The sequence below is a fragment of the Macaca mulatta genome, chromosome 1 (genome assembly GCF_049350105.2).
Source record: "Macaca mulatta isolate MMU2019108-1 chromosome 1, T2T-MMU8v2.0, whole genome shotgun sequence".
Classification (NCBI taxonomy): Eukaryota; Metazoa; Chordata; class Mammalia; order Primates; family Cercopithecidae; genus Macaca; species Macaca mulatta.
Genome location: NC_133406.1, coordinates 199502209 through 199508857, shown reverse-complemented (window position 1 = coordinate 199508857; position 6649 = coordinate 199502209).

Below are 6649 nucleotides of genomic sequence, written 5' to 3'. Positions count from 1 at the left end.
AGCTCTGGCAGGGGATGGCTGGAGGCCCAGGCCTCGAGAACCTGCCTGGTGAGGAGATATGGGAATGGGCACCCACTTAACACTCTGGCTACTTTTCCACAGGGCTGCTGCAGTATGCTTGTGGCCTGCTCCAGTTCCCAGTTGCCTTGGATTTTCCAGAACCAGGAGATGTCACCAGTGAAGGCTATAAGATAGCAAAGATGGCAGCCAGTCCCTCCCTCTGGGAGCTTTGTCCCAGAGAGGTACAAGCCTGTTGTGGGCCCAAAGGCACCTGTAGGAAGTGACTGGGGACCCCAGTTGGGAGGTTCTTCCCAGCAAGGAGGAATGGGATCAGATCAGGACCTACTAAAAAAAAGCAGTCTGACCATGTTTTGGTGTAGCATCTGTGCTGTGCAGGGCATCCATTTCAGCCCCTGGTTGCTTCAGACACTCCGAAGTCCAAAGGCTGGAACAGCTAAGTCACCCAAACATCAAATATGGTGGCCCACCCCTCCCTTTAAGAGCACAGTCCTGGGGGAATTCAGATCTCTGGTGGCTGCAGAGCTCAGGTAGGGGTGGCTGGAGGTCCCAGTTGGAAGTTCCCACCCACTGAGGAGGAATTGGATGGGGTACCTGCTTAAAGCAACAGTCGGGCTACACTTTGGTAGAGCTGCTGTTCTGTACTGGGGGATCTCTTCTGCCCCAGGTTGGCTTAGACTCTCCAAAGCCTGAAGGCTGGAACGGCTAAGATGCCTGAACAGCAAAGATGGCGACCCACCCCTCCCATGGGGAGCTCCTTCTTAGGGAGATGCAATCACTATTGGTAGCTTGCTGGAATTCCAAGCCAATGGGTCTTATCTTGTGAGGTGCCAAGGAAGTGGGGCCTGTGGGCTGTTTCTGCTTAGCTCCCTGGATTCAGCCTCCTTCCTATGGGTATGTACAGGAGTCTAACCTCCCACTTTGCTAGAGCTGCAGCTACTTTTGCTGGAAAGCCCAAGTATCTAAGGCTCCAGGGTTTCTATGCATGCCTGAGCAGCTGCTCTACCAAGACTCCACATAGCTCTGTCAGACAGAAGACTGGAGGCTGTAGTCGTGTGGGTTCATAAGGATATCTCCTGATCTGAGGTTTGCAAATATCTGTGGGAGAAGCATGGTTTCCTAGGATCGCTCATTCACTCACAGCTTCCCTGGGCGAGGGAGGATCCCCGGGCTCTGTGTTGTTCCCAAGTGGGCCATCGTCCTGTCTTGCTTTTCTTCATTCTCTGTGCGTCAAATTGTTTCCTTGATTAATCTCAATGCAGGTACCTGAATGTTTCAGTTGAAGGTGTTGTATTTACTCACCCCTCTGTACCTCTCTGTGAGAGCCACTCACGCTAGCTGCTTCTAGTTGGCCATCTTGGCCACTTCCCGCTTTGTTTATTTTCTAGGCATAGAAAATGAGGGGCATTGCTGGTGGAGAATATGTAAAGGGAGGGAGGCACCACCAGGAAGCACCAAATAGTTCTCTGTTGAAAGATGCTATACTTTCATGTAATGTACCCATGTCATCGCTGACATGGCGCCATCATACCAGGGGAGAATGGCAAGAGGTGAGACAAAAAAAAAAAAAAAAAAGGCCTTGAATGTCATGCTAAGGATTTGGATTTATTCTGAAGGTATTCTAAGATATTCCAATATCCACTGAGCTATAACTTCAAAGTGCCATCTAACTTTCCAGCTTGTGGCTTCAAAGTCCTGACAATAAGTAGAAATGGAACCAGTAGAGTATGTTGGAAACTGGAAGTCAGAAGGTCTGGATTCTAGTCTGACTTTGCTGTCTGGATTTCTGTTTTCTTCTAGGTAATGTGAAATGGTGAGACATGATTCCTCAGAGCTCTATTATCCCACAAGTCTGTGTCTACTAGCCTCACAAGGAAAATCCTTCACAAGGTTCCTCTCAGTTCCTGTGGCAGACAGGCTCTTGGGGAGGTCGCTCACCATCCCACCTGCTGATGTCATGGTTTTCTGTAATTCCTTCCATTTGAGTGGTGGGGAGGTGGCTACAGTGGTGCTGTGACTTGCTTCTCACTGGTAGAATGCAGCAAAGGTGATGAGGTGGGTAGGATAGATGGTGCCATGTCAGCGATGACATGGGTATATTACATGAAAGTGTGGCACTTGTCTTGCTGAGTCTCTCTGTGCCTCTCCATTGGTTTTGAAGAAGCAAGCTGCCATGTGGCAGGCTGCCGATGTTGGGAGGCCACACGCCAAGAAACTGTGGCATCTCTAGGAGCTGAGGGTGGACCCTGACTGGTAGCCAACAAGAAACTGAAGCTCTTAAGCCTACCACCATAAGGAATTGAATTCTGCCAATAACCTGAGTGAGCACGGAAGCAGATCCTTTCCTAGCCAAGCCTCAGACAAGGTTCTGGCCCTGGGAAACACCTTGATTGTAGTCTTGTGAGACCATGGGAAGAAGACTTAGCTCAGATCCCTGACCCATAGAACCTTTTAGATACCTAGCATGTGATGTTACCAGACTTTGTGTTTGTGGCGATTTATTACACAATACATACAATTCCCCACCCTAATACTTGAAACTCCTGACCCCAATCTCTGTGCTCTATTTACAACTCCATGCCACTGCTTGGGGAATAATCCCATAATAGTATCTATGTGTGGGCAGCTTTATCTGTCTATATCTACACATAGATCTTGTGATAGTAAATTTTATATATCAACTTGACTGGACTAAAGGATGCCCTGATAGTTGATGAAACATTATTTCTGGATATGTCTAACTAGCAGAGATTAGCATTTGGATTGGTGGACTGAGTGAAGCAGATGGCCCTCAATGTCATCATCCCTCAATGAGCCACCACGCCCAGCCAGAATCAATATTTTTGAAAAATGAACATAAATGTATTACCTACTATGTACCAAGCACAGTTTTAAGACGGTCTAATAGATAGATAACTGAGCAACACTATGAGGTAGAGATGATTCCTCTCATCATCCTCATTTTCCAGACAAGGAAACAGAGGCTGAGATAAATAACTTGCTGAAGGCCTCATAGCTATTGTGAAGCTTGGACTCACCCAAGCAGTGACCTCAGAGCCCACAATCTTAACCCCTGTCTAGAGCCCTCTCCTCAACTTTGCCACTGTTGAACATCAGGACCCGAGGGAAACTTCGGGACCACCTAGTCTAATCCCTTTTCTTTCCTCATGGAGTACGGAAGGCCCCAGAGTTACCCAGATCCAACCAACGTTATTCAGCAAGTTGTAAAAGACAGAGCTTGAATCTGAGTCCTAAGAGTGGGTCCCCTGGCTCCTGTTCAGTTATTTTTGCCTCACTTCTTTAAAAAAGCCTAAAAAATGAAATGATCCACTGAGTATCTTCTGGGTACCCACATTGTGCTGGATGTTTTTGTGGAAAAAAACCTTGGGTTTGCATTGAGAAGTCCTGGAATCAAATCTTACCTCAATTGTTTGCCCAGTGATCTCAAGCAAGTCACTTTCTATGTCTTGGCCTCAGTTTCCCCAGAAAAGGAATAAGGATATAATTGCCTTAAGGGTTATGTCAGAATGAGTGGCACAAAGTAATTGCTCAAGTAAAAGGAATGGATGCTGAAGACACAGGCCCTGTGCCCTCTACAATCTGGATGTGGAGGTGAGACTGACATGCAGGGGAGGCTCGGGGGAGAGCAGAGAGCACACTTTGTTGGCAGGTCAGACAATGAATGTTAGGACACTTCATGCACTGTTGGCTGCATCTGGCAACGGAGGTGATTCAGGATCAAGAAATCATCCAGGGAAAGGCTGGCCTGCAATAACTCAGACCGGACACGAGGTGGCGCTGGTGGCCCACCTGGGAACAGGCAGAGACCAGCAACCAGCCCCTGGGAATCTGATCCTGGCAGTTTCATTCTTTGTGCTTCTAGGCATGGATCTTTACAGGAGGGACCCTGGGGGCCTGAGGATGAGGGCTCTTTGCCCCAGCAGAGGATAAATGGGAATTTTACACTCCTTATCTCATTTAGTCTTCACAGCCACCTTTTCAGGTATTCAGTTTTACGCACAGGACACTGTGACTCAAAAGACGTTAAATAATTTCCTCAAGGGATGCTATTGAGAAGTAGATCCAGGCCCACTAATTCTAAATCCCATGCTCTTTCCAGGACAATATGTTCCTCCTAGCCAGTGGAATCAGTCTATCAACAGAGGCTAAATAGGATGTAAGGGAGATCATACCAGAAAATATAACACCAGATTAAAACTGCCTCCTCCCCGTAGCCTTCCTAGACTGTCCCCATTCCTTTTTCAACTGGTCCACCCCAACAACCTCCTAATCCATTTCCCTGCTTCCATTCTTGCACCCTAGGCTTTGTTCTCTACAGTGATCTTGTGAGAAGGAAACCAAGTTGCAGTATTCTGCCATTCAAAACTCTCCAATGCTTCTGATTCCAATTCAAACAACGTCTGAATTTCTCACCACAACTACGAGCGGTGCTGTGCTGGTAACAACCAGTTCGCAGAGGCAGAGAGCCCTGATTTGTAGCATTTGTTAATTGTGGTGCATATTCCCCTCCATGGCCGATTTCAAGCTTCTAAGCTGATATCACTGAGCTCAGAGTTGAGAAGGGATGCAAAGAATCAAGACAGAGCCAGTCTGAGTTGACACCAACGCACTGCTGCACCAAGGCCCCACACATAAGATCTGGCCCCAGACGCCTTCTCCAGACAACCTGCTTATTCTGCCACCCCTGTTCACTCTGCTGGATCACTGGCTTTCTTGCTGTTTCTCGAACATAACAAGCACATTTACACCTCAGGGCCTTGGTACTTGCTGTTCGCTGTTTGGGATGCTCTTCTCCGGAAATGTGCATAACTTGCTGTGCCACTTCATTCAGGTCTCGGCTCAACTGTTACGGAGAGGCCTCCCCTGAGCATTTTCCCTAAGACATCCTACCCACTCCCACCCTCCATCACTTTTATTCCTTGCTCTGCTTTGTTTTTTCTCCGGGGGCCTCAATCCCTATCTGATAATAAATGATAGATATTTAAACTTATTTGTCTAGGTCAGGACTGGATGGCCACCCCTAGAATAGACGTGACTTGAAGAAAGCACTCAATACATATTTGCTGGTTGATAATGAGTAATTAGTTTTCCTCTACATCTAATGCCTTTTTTTACTGCAATAGCCTTGATGTTTTCTCTTTATTCTTGATGTGCTATCGTCTCACTACGCTGTGTCTAGGTGTAAATTTATTTGTTCTGTTCAGCACTGAGTGCGTATTTTGAATATAAGCAATGTCTTTCTCTCGTTCTGGACAATTCTCAGTCCTTATTTCTGTAATCTTGCTTCTCCTGCACTCCCTCTGTTCTGGAACTCCTACATAACAGTCTGTCAGTCTCTACTCCGTGTTTCGTAACTGCTTGGCATTCTATAGAATGCCAGTTGTCTCCCAGTGTCTATTCCACTTTTTCCTTAGTAATAGAATCTCTAACTTTCAGCTAGGCACATGCCCACTTGGGTTAAAAATGACATTTCTTGGCTGGGCATGGTGGCTCATGCCTGTAATCCCAGCACTTTTGGAGGCTGAGGTGGGCAGATCATCTGAGGTCAGGAGTTTGAGACCAGCCTGGCCAACATGGTGAAACCCCGTCTCTACCAAAAATACAAAAATTAGCTGGGCATGCTGATGGGTGCCTGTAATTCCAGCTACTCGGGAGGCTGAGGCAGGAGAATCACTTGAACCCAGGAAGCCGAGGTGGCAGTGAGCTGAGACCGCGTCACCGCACTCCTGCCTTGGCAACAAGAGTAAAACTCTGTTTCCAAAAAAAAAAAAAAAAAAAAAAAACACAACATTTCTGAGTCTTCCACTTAGCTACATACGGGCATATAACTGAGTTCTGAACAATGAGTATAGCCAGGAGTCTTGTGGAACTTCCTTGTAATGTCTTTTAAGCAGGGTAGTATGCTATTCTTTCTGCCTTCTTCCTACTATCTGAAAAATACCTGAGCTGGCTGGAGTTGGTGCTGAGCTGGCTGGAGTTGGTGCAGCCATCTTGGACCATAGGGTAGAAGTCAGATAGAAGGAGCCCGAGTTTTGATGGACTGCCCTCTTAGCTTTTTTTTTTTTCTTTTTTTTTGAGACAGAGTGTGTCTCTGTCACCCAGGCTGGAGTGCAGTGGCGCTATCTCGGCTCACTGCAAGCTCCACCTCCCGGGTTCACCCCATTCTCCCGCCTCAGCCTCCTGAGTAGCTGAGACTACAGGGGCCCACCACCATGCCCAGCTAATTTTTTGTATTTTTCTTTCAGTAGAGCCGGGATTTCAGTGTTAGACCATCAGGAGATCGATGGTCTCGATCTCCTGACCTCGTGATCCGCCCATCTCCGCCACCCAAAGTGCTGGGACTACAGGCGTGAGCCAATGCGCCCAGCTGAAACAGCCCTCTTAGCTTTAAACTTCCTAGTGCTGGACCATTCCATGAGAGAAATGGACTTGTATTTTGCTTGAGCCATGGTTATTTTGCTTTCTTAGTTTGGGTATCCCAAAAGCAGGGCCCAAGAGAAGGATTTGGAGGCTAGTAGTTTATTTGGGAAGTGCAGTGAAGAAGTGGGGATGCGAGGCAACAAAAGGAGAAAAGCCAGTGAAAGATTTGAACATGAGCAGTTTGCTGCTG